This window comes from Aethina tumida, chromosome 1 (genome assembly GCF_024364675.1).
Source record: "Aethina tumida isolate Nest 87 chromosome 1, icAetTumi1.1, whole genome shotgun sequence".
NCBI lineage: Eukaryota > Metazoa > Arthropoda > Insecta > Coleoptera > Nitidulidae > Aethina > Aethina tumida.
In genome coordinates this window covers 72,397,156-72,415,034 of record NC_065435.1, presented here as the reverse complement: position 1 = coordinate 72,415,034, position 17,879 = coordinate 72,397,156, and positions in this window count along the sequence as shown.

Below are 17,879 nucleotides of genomic sequence, written 5' to 3'. Positions count from 1 at the left end.
AAATATTGATTTATGTTTTTTTTTTAACTTATACAATGGTAGCTAGAGAACTGGCAAACATTTTATAAAGGGATTTAATTATAGACCACATAATTTAGTTGGCTAAACAATACTCTTAATACTCTTAATAGCGAATAACATTGCACTGTAGAGAAGAGGAAAATTATAATTAACATGAAACATCAAAGTCTAAATATTGCTATTATCGCTAATAACTTAAGGTGCGCCCGAAAAATTATTATAATGTTATTAATATTAACAAATACAAAACAACACACAATAAAAAAGCCTCTTAACAAATAATCAATTTATTTTATAGACAGACAAGTTGAAAGAATCAGTAAACGAAATCCTTTCTTATCTATTAGACAAATAAACACTAAATAAAGTTAGCACATAAATATATTAATTATCCTCCATAATTATCCTGAGGAGTACTATGATAAATTCAAGTTCAATAGAATAGGATTAGTTGTCAACAATACGTTTGTTGTTCTTTGAAACACGCTAGAGGAACCGTTATAATTTGAGTTTCTTTTTCATGACATGGTATAGTACAATTACAGAAAATTATTGGTAACATGGACTATGTATAGAGATACCACGAGAGATATAATATAACCATTTGTAACGATAATTTACCAGTTACCATAATGATCCGAAGCATACGACCAAAATTATTTAAATTAGTTAAATCATGTTGAAGTTCTCGATTGGCCGGTCCGGATCTAAATACAATTAAAAACGTATGCAACTCGAATCTCGATAAAAACATCAAAAACCATCAATTTTGATGAATTGTGGTTATTACTTTAGTAATGGAATTTAATTTCAAGCGACCTCTTTAATTTAAGTAGTTTAAGTTAAAAATGAATAATTCTAAAAAGAATATACTGTACCTAATTAACAGTCCCGGTATTTTTTTATTCATAATTCGGATCTAATGAATAATTTGCCACAATATATATAAAAAAGCTCAATGCGTGTCATAAAAATTGTTTTTCATACTACTACTAAGTGGTTGAATTATGCAAACTGAAGTCTATATTTCACTAAAAATCATATCACGTTCTTCTAATAATAAATATTTATGTTATTTATTAAACAAATCTCAAAAGTTTGCTGCGAAATATTGTTGTTATAACAACAAATGCTGTAAAGATCTGTGCAGCAGCTTATTGAGTTGGTTGTGGAGTCGTGGGTACATATTTTTTAAAAACATCGTTCAAAATTATCACGTTAAGTTGCCAGCAAAGCACAGACCTTGACAAGGAAAATTAAGACATTGAAATACTACTACTATAAAGAAATTAATAATTTATTACAACACGGTTTCGCCAGTAATTGTATAGAAAAATAAAGAAAATTCCTTTATGCACAATGCATACTTTTAATGTTAAAAGAGATCGACACAACTTGAACCGAGCTACTAATTTGGTATGTTTTCGTGAGATAACATTCTGAACAGGTCATGTTTCAGATTTTCGATGCAGTATATTCTGCTAGTGTGGACAACATGGATACACTCCTAGGAAGGACAACTGCAGAACACAATTTAGAAAGGGCACGTGTTCAACGGTACACCACAATTCATCAAAAAAGATTTTCCATGTGCTTATTGCAAAAGACGTATCAATAAATATTTGAAGGTCACATACTGGTCAACAAAACGGAAATGATCTAGTAATTAACGAAAACTCGAAAACAACTTCGGTATTGGGGAAATCGAATTTGAAACCTCCCAAAAAACATCTATATTTAATTAGGGTTTCAGGACTGGTGCAGGTGTTCTAAAATTTCAAATCTCCCTGCCAACACCTAGTTTCATAAACTCATATTGCTAACCTAACCTAATGATTATTAAACTGCCTGGAAAACAACTTAAATATGACTTAAATTAGATTAAAGATATAAGAAAAATAAATAAAATAAATAAATATTTACAATACTAAAGAATTCATTAAAATAAATCGAATTATAAATAAAAGTATTATGTATATGTTAGTTTTGAATATAAATACTATAATAATTAATTAAGTTAACATATTAAAAGTTATTCGCATTAATTAATAGTTTTTTAGAATATAAAAAGAGACTTTTATTGATTCATAATTAATGTAATAACAAGTACAAGTTAGACACTTTATTTTTAATTATGTTAATGTGTCAATTAAGTGTTTATTGTGCTAATTAATAATAATGAAATAATAATTAAACTTTAGGTTATTACAAGAAATCGAATAATGGTAAGGAATGAAAAATAAGGTGAGTGTTAAACATCGATATAAAACCACCCGAACATCTTTCCGGCAACAACCACGCAATAAATTAAAATATTCTCAGGTATTAACACTCGAGACTGGATATAAACGAATTCCTTGGATGAGAGCAACGTCTCGGGTGTAAAATACAGAGGGCGTCGTTAAGATCATCTGTAAATATTTCGGCGTGTATTTAGCAACCTGCAACCCTTCCCATTAATTAGTACAACTCCACCCAAGGGGGTGATAAGCCTCCCTTACTTAAAGACGCTAAATATTAAGACAATTTAACCCTCAAAAACTCGGTGCTCGGTGCCATTTATTTTCATTTCTCACCTCACATTTCTTGGGGTAATAATTCGAGGATTCTAATGTGCACTATTGTAAAAGATCGATGCGAGGAATTATTTGGTCCTCGTGTACTGTACGCAATAAAAAACATCAAAGGCGTACCAACAACGGGGATGAAATCGGGAGTAAAGTAAATAAAGAAGTATACAAAACGAGAGCATAAAATATATGAATATATCTCATGAGATGTAATATTCAGAAGCCGAGGTTTTCCAGGCCCAACTTGATATCTAGCCGTTCCCGCGGGAAACACAAATATGCAATATTGCCAACATAAATTGATTCTGGATGCGATCCCTTGCCTTCTGATATTAACCTACCAAAAGCAATACCCCCTGTTTAACACGTTTCCAAAATATGGCCTTAGGCTGCGCCGGAATGGGGATGGAAACATTATTTACTGATTTCGTTATTATTTACTACCCTACTGTTCGATATATTGTGCGAAATTCCGAAGAAAATGGGGTGAATATTAGGCTTGGAACTTCCTGAAAAGAATGTAATTGGGTAATAAAATTAATTAAATTGTTGTGTGGCAGGAAACGAATGCCAATTTGTACGACCCTCAAATCGATTTCTGTTTAATTTTGGAATAAAGATGTTAACACCTTTATAATTTATTTTTACTTCTTGAAGTTTGTCTATGTTCGATTGTTGAGGAAAAATGAGCAAAATGCGTATACTCTTTTATAAATCTAAAAACGAATCAATCATTAAACATTAAATAACGTATTCAATATTTGTGTACCTCGACAGAAAGTGACACGTCAACGTTCAATAAACCTTTAACACTGATCCCTTGTGATTTTTGCGTGATAACCAAAGCCATAATTAGTAATTTTCTGTTATTCTTATTCCAGTACCACCAAGGACATTGTAGAAATAATTCATGCAAACCTTCCAACTAACAACAAATATTACAAACAAAGAACATGATATATTGTCCACTAACCCGGTTTGTGAGAAGCTGTCCAAAAATAATTGTTGACGTGCCCACCATCAGAGCAAGTGAAACAGTGATTGTAGCTCTAATATACACAAATGTACTGTACGACTAAAATACACTAGTTAACCACACAAATTAGTATAAGATTAGAATATTTTTACATTGTACCAGTCGATAAATGCAGTGACAAAAACCATACAACCACTGACAACCATGTAAAAAATTGGTGCTTGGCTAACATTTATAAACTCGGCCATGGACCTAAAAGAAGTTTAACGGATTCTGAATATGTTTAATCAATGTTTATTAACTTACTTTTTAATATCACAATAATCTTTAAAAAACCTTTTTAATATTTCAGCCACCCAGTTTTGCTGATCATAATTAACATGATCCTCCAAAAGTAGAAGTAAATTATTCTCTAGTGTGGTAACTTGAGATATTATAAACGTAGAATAAAATGTAAAAATTGTCGAACATATGGTGGCAATACAACATACATAAGCGAAGCATAGAAGTAAAATAACAAGCAAAAGCTTCTGATTCTCGATTATCTTTTGTAAAAACAACGCCTCGTCCACACCTTTCACAAAAAGAAATGCACATAAACCTGTAAGACAATCCCCCAGTCCAGTTAGAAGTACTGCTAATTTTAGATGTCCTGTTTTTGTAGCTGGAGTTTTAGATGTTTTGTACATTACCTCCATAGTGGATATAAACTTATCGTATTCGGGAATGTTGGCGGATATGATGTAATAAGAGGAAGATACCCAAAATAAACTAGATGCTAACGATAGGTTCTTAACGTAAACGAAATGTGGTACCACTTCGAGAGAAAGTATGACGAACGGTATTTTAAAAAGTATGAATTGTTGAACTTGCAACATTTTCTGAAAAATGTTAACAATCATCTGTCCTGAAAAAAAACTTTAATGTGTATACTATAAAGGCTCATAATACTTACTTTCATCATTATTTTTAAATATACAATCGACAAATATAATTTTAAATAAACTAAGCAGCGTAACACCCATTTTAAACTGTTCTAACAGTATTTTTTTCAACATTTTTACGGATAACAATTTAATAAAAACCAAGCGAACAATATTCTAAAATAATGGCAAAAAGTCAATATAATTGCGTTAATTTGACTATAAAGAAGTCAATTTAAACTACTTTGATGTGAACTTGACATTTTACTCTTTTAAGTTTTAGTTTTAAGTGGAATGGCCGTACAATTATCATTATTTGAAATGTTGTGTTAATGATTCAATTTCAATACCAATATTTCAGTTTTTAAATATCGGAATTAATGACGGCACTGATGACAGAACAAATAATTTATTTGATTATTTTTACAATAATGCAAAATTAATGCCTATTATATTGAATGTAGGAAAAATTTCTATAAATATGGAGATTTATAAATATCATTTTAATATGTGTAATAAAGTAACCCTCAATAAAAATTATTTGATATTTTTTTTATAGTTGAGACATTATACAAAAATATTTAGATGACGGAAGTAAAAGCCGATCGATCTACTTGTACTCTAGAATCAGTCTAAGAATATTAGAAATTGTTTAACTTGTAGCAATCAATAATGACTGTGATTAAAATTAAGCTTCCAGTGATTACCGTAAATATTATTTACATTTATATTTAAACATTTTGTAATCAACATATTTATAAATATTTATTATAATATTTCAATTACTTTAGATTTAACTACATGCATTTTTGTTATACAATACTATACACATTTTCTATAATTATTACTAGAACTAATATCATGCATTTTTCAATTGAGTTCAAGAGGTTTTATAAATCTATTATATCTATTAAATAGCATTCAAAAAAATCAAGGTGGTTAGGTAAATAATTTGAATAAATTTAATATGACACTATAGTTTGCGCGCACGAAAAATTCTCTTGTATAGTTTTATCCTAATTCTAATAATAAATAGATAGTAAATAGATTTTCTGTTACATAAATCAATATTATGTAATTAATAAATAAGTAATGTTAATGGCACTCTACTGTATTTTTATTTATTATTTAAATTGATATTAAATTAATATGTTTAATATATTTATTATTTATTATTACATAAATAAATAGAAATATTATTTATTTCTAGAACAGTGATAGCAATTGACAGAATCGATTCAACTACTATTATTACAAATAATAGGTACCATAAAATATTTATAAGATAGTAATTTTTTCGCATGAATATTAAATGTTATAAATTTAAATGTAATTTGTCTAATATATCATTGTGATTCGTTAATTAAATTAAATTTGATCGGATATTATTATATTATTATTTATCACTAAATTATTATTATATTATCATACAATTCCATGTTAATTTACGTTAACTAAAGAAACAGTTTATCATTAATTCAATGTATACTTTTATTAATATTCTTAAACATAATTTCAAATAAAAATCAGGAGAGATCATTAGACCGTGAATTCAATTTACCATAATGTAAAATATTATCAATTTAACAGCCTTATTGTTGCTATTATTAAAAGAATTATGACTATACCTTGATAATGAATGATAATGAAAGTTATTCAATAATAAATATCAAATATTATAACATTATCAATATTAATAATTAAAAAATAATATTGAATATATTCTTACTTTTAATATGTATTTAAACTATTATAATACTAAAATATCAAATAAATATAATAATTAATATTATAGTAATTACATATGTTATATCTGACAGCATCTAATAGTAAGATGACTAAAATTATATATATATATATATAAATATTTCATAGTTTTACGTACTAATCGATATATAATTATATTTATGTAATTATTTATATTTTTTTCTTAAACAATTATAATATTTTATATATTTTACATAAAATATATTTATTGTCACACATCAGCGAAAACCGTATTGGAGAAAAAAAGTAGAAAACCCATAAACTAATTTAAATATCTAAAAGTACATTATTACGACTAACTCTTTTCATTCCTATTATAGTACCTTAAATGAAATAGTGGCATCCATACGAAAGCAACCTTTAAAGTTGAGTCCATTATTATTTTGTATAATTAATAGAGTCATTAAATATATATTTTTATTTTCTTCATTCCATTCTGTCCATGGACATTCTAAACATAATGTATGTAAATTTTCAAACTGAAAATATAACTAGATTATTTAGATTCTTTTTTATTTATTAATTTAATTATCCCACCCTATTTGAAAGCAGTTGCGAGAAAGTTATAAATGAAAACAACATTATTACGTCTAATAACAAATATACAAGCGATGTTATTATTTTCCAAGTATTTTTCTCCTGAAAATTTATTAGTATTCTTAAGTAAATACTCGTGAAATTATTTAAATACCAGGTAAATGTCGATAAACGCAAAAATCAAAACAAAAACTCCACAGCTGATTATTATGAAAGTTGGAGCCTGATTATAATTATTTAAGTAATTCATTGCACTAAAAATTAAATTTAATATGTAAGTATTGAAACAAATTGCCAAAAATTATTTACCTATTAATGGAAAAGTAATGTGTCAAAGTATTTTTTAATCTATCTTTTGTATCTTTTTGATATTGCGAAGAAATACAGTCCAAGTTATCAGCTAGATGTAAAATATTTAATTCTACTATGGTCATATGAGAAATAAGAAATGTTGTGAAAATGATCCAAAGTATTAAAATAACAGGAGTAATAAAACAATAATATATCTGTCCCGAGAAATATATAAAATACCAAATGATTTTAAAGTCTCCTATGAGCCGGAAAATAAATATATGTTCAGAATTTAAAATGTAATGGGCTAATATACTGATAAGTATTATTAAAATTAGTAGTACAATAGTAGCTAACTTAAGAGTGCCTGTCATTTTAGTTGGAGTTCGTGAAGATATATAAATACTGGTAAATAAGAAAGCAAGATTTTGATATTCAATGATATATACTCTAATAATGTAATATGATACAGATACCTGAAATAAAAAGTTAATTTAGAAACATAATTACTTATTTAAATTTTAATACCCATAGTAAATACGAAAATTGATGCCAGTTGTGCACATATACTATCTGATTTATCATTTCTACTGACCATAATAAAAAGTGAATTTCGAAAATAAAAAATTTATGTAATTTCTTGTTTACCATAATTTGCATAAAAGTGACGACTGGTTCTCCTGAAATTATTAAATATTGATAATTGCCTATTTACATGAAAGTACATACTTTCATCTAATACATCATTTATAACACATTTAACAATAAAAAATTTAAAAATTTCATACATGCCGACGGTAATTTTAATTTGTTCAAATATATAATTTCGTAACATGCTTAACGGTAGACCATAATCAAACTGACTGAATACTATGTAATTTATTTGTTTATCGAAATATGATAATTAGATATATAAATTATTAAATATATTATTTTGTGAATAATTGATTCGAAACAGATAATGGATATTTTTTTATTATTTATTTGTTTGATTTAAAGAAACTTATTATTTAATCAATTATTAATATATAATTTTTTGATGAAATATCTGTTAATATTATTACTTACTCTTAATAATGGTAATTTAAGTAAAATGCATTTATTTATCATTCATCATCATGTTTAGTTACTGTTTATATAAGTAGAGCAGATAAGTGACAAATTAAAAAATAATAATAATTTAATTAAATGTATTTTGAAATATTTTATCATGGCTCTCAGTAGTATATTTTATGAAACTATTTGATTATATTAATATCCACATTTTAATTATTACAGTTACTGTTGTTGGATGGAAATTAATATATTATTGAACATTCTTTGTTGATTAGATATTAATGTTTATATAGAAAACCACAACAATTAATTAATAAAAAAGGTATTATATTCTTTGTAGAAGAATATAATGTAATTGGTAAAATTATTTATTTATGCATTCGTCGCGCAACAGATATAACCAGAAACGAAATTCGGTATAAACAGCCGAGTCGTCGGGGGTTGGGGAAAATTGAAACTCATCAACTACCGGTCTTATTCTAAGTGACAACATTTCCGGTCTTTTCAATTTTAACAGTCCTGTCGTGAAAAATCCAGTTTCATTAACTGACTTTTAGGGGCGGCATCAGCCAAACATTGATCCCGTTCCGCGTGTTGCCTCGCAGCGTTCACTTTTTAATTCCTGCTAAGTAGCGAGCACGAACAAGGGAATCTTCGGGGCTAAGACGATAGGCGGGATTAGATTGAAGGATAATAGGGGATTTGTAATAAAGTCGACGGAAAAATTCAACGAGAACTCCTACTGACTACCTATGTTTTTTCATTTTAGCCGAATTATCTTAAACGCCCCAAGGATGTTACGGAATCATCTTCCTACAAAAAAAAAACACTTTCCGGATTTTATTTTGTTTGAGACTAATATTATTCGAACAGTCATTTGTTATGCTGTTGTGGTTTTGAATTATACAAATTATATATAGCTGGTTATATATTTAAAATAAATATATAGTCATATTGCTAAGTAATTTCTTTGATTGTGATTTGACGAATTCAATTAGAATCGGAGTATCAGATCCATCCGAGTAAATAGGTTAAAGTCTCGTTCCCGGAAAAGCATCTTCTTTAAAAATAATCCATCATCCTGAGAGTTCGCAGCGGCTGGCAATGCTTTGGTCTGGGCAACTTCATTTATTATTAGTAAAGTAGAAGCAAAAAGCATTTTTACATTAGTCGAGGAGTACCGACTGAATATGTAATCAGATGCTGGAGAGCAAAGCCAAAATCAAAAGAAGTGCTTTTAAATAAACATGAGGAATCCGTTCCCCGTCTTACAAGGAATATATTTTTAAAGGGAAGCGGGATATTTATCTAATCGCGCTTTTATTGAACGGTTTTAATACTTAAAACATCCACTGCACAAATTAACTTATTCAATTTATATACTACTTATATTATATACTGTTTTTATTCATGCGTCTAGTAAAAAATGTACATAAAATCCAACATTTAAGACACTACTGCTTGAAAGTTATTCGAAGTGTTCATAATAAATTAGATTCTCGAGGAGTTTCGATCTTAAGAAACTACTTATAATTTAATTATCACCTTTGCTGTCTGAAACTTAATGCCTGATAATTAATATATGATAAGGGCAGAGTCGGTGGCAGTGTGTTGACTGAGTTCACTCGATGCTCCGTCGGGAATAGAAATTGAATTGCACATCCCTTTCGCTTCGGCTTTGAAATGTGTCAAGCATTCTATGCTTCTTCTACAGTTTCGAATTATTCACTCTCAAATAACATAAGAAGAGCAACTTTGGTCCTCCGTCTCCCCACTAAACATTCCATTCATGTTTTAGTAGTTTTCAAATAATCGAGCGAAATGTAAACGTAAACCGAGACACTTCGCACAGCAGGATACAATTAATTTTGCCGAGTGTAAGAATCCGACCCGCGGGAGAGGGAGCACGGAAAAACTTTAAGGGAAATTAAAAACTTCCTTGTTGATATTCTTATTAATTACAACCACACCTCGCAGTGCCGCCTGGCAGCCTAATAATAACTCTAATGAAGAACCAGGGACTAAACATAATTAAAAGAAATATGACATCCGCCGGGGAACCCCTGGAATTTTTTAATTACATCAACTTTCCAACCCAGTTTTCTTATCCAAACCGATATGGATAACGCGAAAAAGGCAATACTCGAAACCGTCCCCGGGGCAAATTAATGCGTCCCTCCGCACGCAACAATAAGGCCCGAATTTAAGGCACTAAAATAAAATTAAAATCCGACTTGGATGGAGGAGAAAAGCCTAAAATACAACCGATTGTACCATAAAACACATGTATATGTAAATCCGTTGCCTGTTTTTGGCTGAGCATCATATATTGCTCAGCGGGGGCGCATCTTATAAACACCCCACAGAACCGTATCCAAGAAATCCGTTTTGGCCTTCCATTAAAACAAATTGATATTAATGAATTGATAAATAAATATATAATTAGAAAAATAAATTAAAATGAGACAAAAAAAAATACTTAAAAAACATACAATATAACATTATTAATAATTAAAATTTCTTTTTCCGTGTTTCCTTAATAAATGGTGGTATTAGCAGGAATACAAATATACACACATTTAAGTTAATAATAACAGTGTTATTATAAAAGTTATCAATAAGTAAATATACAAAGGACAAGAAATAAAATAAAATAAAATAATAATGAACAACAATTTACTGGAATTAATAAATAAATATTAAAAGGTATTATATCTCTAAACAAGAATTTAATAATAAATGTGTTTTTAAAGTTAATATGAAATAAATATACAAATAAAATAAAATAATAGTCATTTTTTATTATTATTATAAAATAAAATGAAATAAAATATACACCTTCTTGGTTTTGGTATTGGTATTATAAATATAAACAAAAATGAAAATATTGGTACTGGCATTAATAATTAAATATAATAATAATAATAATAATAATAATAATAATAATAATAAAATAAATTAAATAAAATGAAATAAGAATAAGATGAAATTATATAAATTAAAATGAACTAAAATACATCCTTTCGTGTTTTTGATGTTATGAGTTTAAACAAAAATGTATGTTATAAATTAAATAAAACGAAATAAGAATAAGGTAAAATTATATAAAATAATATGAAATAAAATATCTCCTTTCGAGTGTTTGTTATTGCTATTATGAATTTGTATTTATTTATAATAATAATAAAAATAAATCAAAATTATCAATAATTAAATTTAAAAAGAATTAAAATATAAATGAAATAAAGTACAATGTGTATAAACAAAAAATTATGTTATAATAAAACTTGATAATATATAAATACATATACATATAATTAAAAAAATAAATTAAAATAAAATGAAATAAAAATAAGATGAAATAAAATGAAATAAAATATCATCTTTTATGTTTTATTAATATGTTTAATGAACGTATTTTCAACAGATAAATATAGAAGGAGTAAAAAATATATAAATGAAAACAAACTTAGATAAAAATAAGATGAAATATTATAAAATATAATTAAAATAAAATATACGATATTAGTATTATAAATATAAAGAAAAATGTATGTTAATAAAATATTAATAAATAAATACACAAGGAATTAAGAAAATAAATTAAAATAACATGAAACAAAATGAAATAAAATATTCCATTTCCATTTGTTTTTTAACATATCTAAAAAAATATATTAATATTAAATGCATTTTGAGATATCAATAAATAAATATAAAAATATAAATGAAAATAAAATAAATAAAATATCCTATTGAATAATAATAAAAATAAATATAATAAAATGAAATTAAATGAAAATACAATAAATAACTATAATTTAAAAAAAGTAAAAAATAAACAAAAATTAGTGTTAGTAAGAGTTTTTTTAAAACTATTAATAAATAAATAGCAAAAAAAAAATTAAAAATGGAAAAAATGAAATGAAATAAAATAAAACATAAAAAATCTAAACCACTTCGCTGCCTTGTGTGGAAGCTAAAACACTCACATATTTCCATTTAATCCCGCCCTGCGAAACACCGACGTAAAGACCTGATTTGGACGTGGCATTACTCGTGCTCTCTATATCACGACATAATGGGGCAGTTATTTAGTTACCCCACCGCCGTTTTTCCCGTGCCGCCTTCCGCCGTGCAAAACCGATGCCGCTACCTATTGCGAGGAGCGAAATAAAGTAACCCGCCGCGGCCCGGAAAAAGAATAGGGATTGTAATTTAGAGGGATGTTCGGAATTAAGGGTAGTTTATAGGTAAACCGACTCCGGAGTCTTTAGCGGATGTGCTTCGGGCCCTCGCTTCCTCCGACGATGCGCTTCTGTCGTCGACTTTTAATACTTTTATACAGGGGGCCAGGTTCGCTGCTTATCAACGTTTATATTTATCGGGGACGCGTCTCGGATTGAATTGCTAATGTTACTCACGAAAAATGATCTCGCAGAATTGGAAACATTTTATTAACAATTTTTTTGTCTATCTTTATGTTTTCGTATTATGAATTTTAATTACGTTTGCAAACCGAAATGCATCCGGTATGAAACACACGTATTTGAACAATTTTAATAATCAAATAGTTGTAAATTAGTGAGCTTAAAGAAGACGCGTACCCGTATTTAACAAACAATAAGTTTAGACTGCACCCTTGTTGCGTTAGTCCGTTTGCGAATGTTCACATTCTGAACGTCGCATGAAAATATCGTTCTTTGCAGGATCCATTCCGAGGGTTTATATATTCATGGAAGCGCCCAAGCTAAGATTAAGACGCAGTATGGGCAACTATGATGTGTGTTTTGGGATTACCATGCAACTTACTACGAGTTGATGGCTTATATTATCATTATAGAGGGCGCTGAATGCATTAGTCGGGCATACTGTTGAATATTTATAATATATTCGATATTATAATTTTAATGAAGGGACACTGTTCCAATTTGCGTTGCCACGTCATCGTGGATGGATGTTAGCTGATTACTTGAAATACAATAATACCCATCCACTTAATTACTGTTATTTTTTCCGCACTGTTACTTGATTTAATTTAATTATTTTTTGAATTTATATATCGTAATAATCATCTACCAACAATGAAAATTGAAGACAATGATTTACTTCTTGTACTTTGACAGTTTTTATGAAGTATAAATTATCTATTTTATATTGTGGCGAATCGACTGTTGACCTCCTTTAGATTATTGATTTTCTTTAAAATAATTTTATAATTGTTTATTATAAAACATTTCTATATAATATCCGGAATTATTCTTATTGCTTTATGAACTCGTGACTAAATATTAATCATTTATATATGTATATAAAAGGTGTCTTGTTTTGGTTAAATTTAAAATTTTATTCGATAATTGTTTTTTTACAACATATATTTTTTTTAATTCAAGAAATTAATTTTTGAACATTATTTTGTTATGATTAAAGGGGTACCTCGTAAGCCTGCAAACTTTAAAATCTTTTTACTTCTATGAATATCTTAATATTTTTGTTAAAGTATTGTTTGTCCAGTATTTTTAGAAGAAAAGAGATACACTTTTTACTCTAAGTGACTTTTATCAAGATTTGCATATATTATTAAATTCATCATAGCTAATAGTTGTAATATTTAAATTAATTTGGCTTTCAAACAACAAAGTTGCTAGCCAACAATTCAGTTTCTGACAAACCAGTATGAAAAACGTCACTGCTTGTTATAAAATAAAGTTACCTAACAAATTAATTGTTAGAAATCCAAATTAAGGGAAGTATTGCAACAATGTACCACTTTAATTCATTAAATCAAATATTTTATATTCAAATATTCCAAAAACGGTCACTCTGAGAGATGATTATAAAGTGTATGTTTTTCCTACTACTACAAACAATATTTTTATAAAATATGAAAATAAAAATATAAAAGTTATAACGGCTTTAAAGTGTACAATGTTGTAAAATAAAATCTTTAATTTTACTACTCATTTTATAGTTATTAACTTTTAAATAAATTTGGTTAAATCGTAATATTTTTTGATCATAAATATAATATTTAATCAAGACTTAGATAAGATTATTTGAATAAATAAATAAAATAGGGTTTGTGTAAATTTTTGATGTTATTAGTTTAAAAATAATCTTTTTTGAGTTTTCTGGTTTACATAAATTTTAATTTAATATTATTGAGTTTAATTCCTATAAAATGTCTAAAATTTGAACAAATAATTTCTAAATATCGAAGAGTTGAGTAGCCTCTTTCTTCACTATTTTCCATTTGTATTTTACTGTATTTAATATTGATAATGAAAATAGTATTTTATGGTTTATTTACAAAAATTCACAGGATACAATTTTTAATATATTTTTCTAAAGTTCATAATAAAGAAAATAAAAATAAAGTGTGACTAACAATGGGATTACTCACATTTTTATTTATAACTTAATATTAATGAATCAAAGCTCCAAAGATATACTCTATACTCTAGACATACCAAAACTGTAGATTACTCATCAAAGATCCTTTTATTAAAATAAGATAAGCATATTTGATATATACCATACACAGCTGCGTGTAAAATAATAGCAATGGTCATATATTTGATAAATATATATACAGAAGTAAACACTGCATAAAAATACAAAAAACAATGTTTGTTACAAATTTTAACATTTTTTATCTTGTTTTCTGTTGGACTTGTATTAAATTTTTTTTTAAGGAATCGACTTATTATTTAGAAGTGCATATTTGGTTAAAAAATTTCGGATAAATTGTGAAACATCCTGTATATTCATTTTATATAATTATTGCAATAAATAGATTATTAAATCGTGCCTACAAATAAATTAGATACACTCCCCTGTATTTAAAAGAAACAAAACTATTTCTTGTATCGAATAAAAAGTTGTGTTTTTAAATACATTTTATTTTGCTGAATTTATTTAGTTTATCAAAATCAAATAAAAATAATAGCAGTGTGTGCATTGTTTTGATAAATTTCCTTGAATATTTGTAAATCATAAAAGTAAGTGAATTTATTTATGTTAATTGAATAATTTAATGAATTTGATGAGTTTTAGTAATAAAAAATGGACCGTGGTAAACATTGTACTTCAGAAAAGCGAAAACAAATTAAAAAAATAATTTCTAAAAAACTAAGTTTGTTCAGGAAATGTTTTGCAAAGATGATTAGAAATGCCCTGATATGAAAATAAGCAGAAGAGACCCGTGGAAGAAACCGAAAAACTACCAAACGCAAATAATCAGGCAAATTAAAGTTGATGCGTTTACTTCGACAAGCCAAATTCAAAAGGATTTATTTACCACTTTCTGTTAGCTCTAGTACAAACAAACGACGTCTTCTGAGTGCAAATCTTTATGCCAAAACACCAACACTACTTCATAAAAGACATATTCGTAAAAGACTTCAGTTTGCCAGAGAAGATTTAGACCGGCCTGCATCAAAATAGCGGAATATCTCGTGGACTGATGAAAGTAAAATAGAAATGGTTCTTCTGGCACCAGAATGTATGTAAAACGATCACAATATATAGAGTTTCGACCACAGTACATTTTAAAAACAGCAAAGTATGGTGGACTTAACATTATGATTTAACTAACATTATGGCACAGGCCCAATATATTAGATTAAAGGCATAAAGGGTTAACCAGTTTACATACAAATTTTGGAGGATACAACAATACTGAACAAGAAATGCCTTTTTGCAGGAAAACGACCCAAACCATACCCGTCGTATAACAAAACAGTATTTTCATGACCAGCAAATTAACTTGTTAGAGAGGTGCCCAATTTTTCGACCTTAAGCCGGACGGACATAATTTATGACGAAAAACTGACTAATAAATATCTACTATGGAATGTAGTCGACAGAACATGGTTATTAATTCCAGAATAACATTGACAAAAATTTGTTAATTCAATGCTGCGTCGTTGTGCTGACGTTATACAAAAAATATAGGTTTTGCACCAAATATTAATTATATTATACTATTTTGTTATCTAATTTGTCAATATTCATCTATTCATTTTATTATTTTATTTTATATTTATAGGTATTACCTATAAGATAGCCATTTTTTTTTTTTGGACCATCGTTAATATATTATTCTATTTATTTACTATAGTTTGTTATACATTTAAATATGTATTAAAATCTATTCCGATGATATTTACAGTATTTATATACATTTATACCAAACTATTGTATACTATATGTATTTGAAAATATACAGGTTTCGAGATTCAGAAAGCACATTCAACATTTGGTTACAATTAATTGTTTTTTATAAGAAATATGTTTTAAATATTTATATAATATATTTATCAGATAAAATAATTATTAAAATTGTTTTAATTTAAAATTATTAATTGTGTTTGAATAATTTTTAAGTACTTATAATTTCTTCAAAAAAATTATACAGAATATTAATGATATAATAATTGTGAAATTTTAATCATATTTGGTAATATTTAAAATTGTCACTATAAAATATTGAACATTTTTTATTAAACTGATATAGGATTTAAATTTATTTACCATAACCTTTACTGAATATTTAGTATTTACGCAATCAAAATTAGTTCTCCCAAAAATGGATCGATAATTTCAAAATTTTAGAAATATATTTTAATAACAATAGTAAGTTAGTTATAATTATAAATATATACTATATTTTTCTTTTAGGTGATAAATATTAATATTTTTTAAATAATAATATTGACTTTGAAAAATGATTTCAAAAATAAAATGTTCTTGATTTTTTTTTTTACTTGCTGATTGATTAAACAAAAAAAAAATTAATTACTAATTTATTTCTAGTTCAAGCCTGAAATTCATAAAAATTTAGATATTAATACTTCAAAATATTACAACTTTAACGATATTTTAAAAGCTAATTCAATCAGGTTTTCCATTTTAAAAATAGAAATGTTACATAATATACATATACATATGATTATGATTATTTTCCATATTCGTATAAAAATATTTGATTGCAGTAAAATTGTGCATCTTAACACATAATTTGTTTATTTATGAATAAATATTAATTGTCAAAGATGGAACGATACAGGATGATAGAAACCTTCAATAAATTTTCAGTTATGATAACTTATGTTATGTTAGACGATTCCTGAAGAATTCGTCACATCCAACCAGATGGACCAAAAGATCAGCCCCAATAAAAATGTAATAAGCGACCACATGCGTAAACCGCAGGAATGATCTGCCAATCGTAAGGCGTCGTCTAACCGCAGGAACGCCTCTTCTAACCGCAAACCAACCGCAAAGTAACGTCACGACACCGCAGGAAACTTATAAAACGACCATAGGCTTCTTATCCATCCACCTTCCGCCTATCAGGATTGTGAATTCCTCTGCGACTAACCGCAAAACAATATACATACGGAATCACAGGAGATGAAATCCCAGTCCGTCAGAAACTTCTTCCAAGGAAGTATGTCGCAGGATTTTTTTCTAAAGTTATTATTCGGAAAAATCGTTATGGTGTAATTTGTTTAGTGCAGCGCTATCTGTTAGCAAGGAGGACAACCTGCGTTTTCTTAAAGATCCGGGCTTGAAAGTGTTGTTAAGAAGTTTGGCGTCGCAGAAAAACAAATACAGGCCACGCCAAGATCGGATTTTCCGTCGTTTCGAGTCGGGAAAATCCCACAATGGCGATTGAAAGGATAAAGTATAAAGTCCAAAATGCAATATTATGTTTATAAACTAGTGCTTATA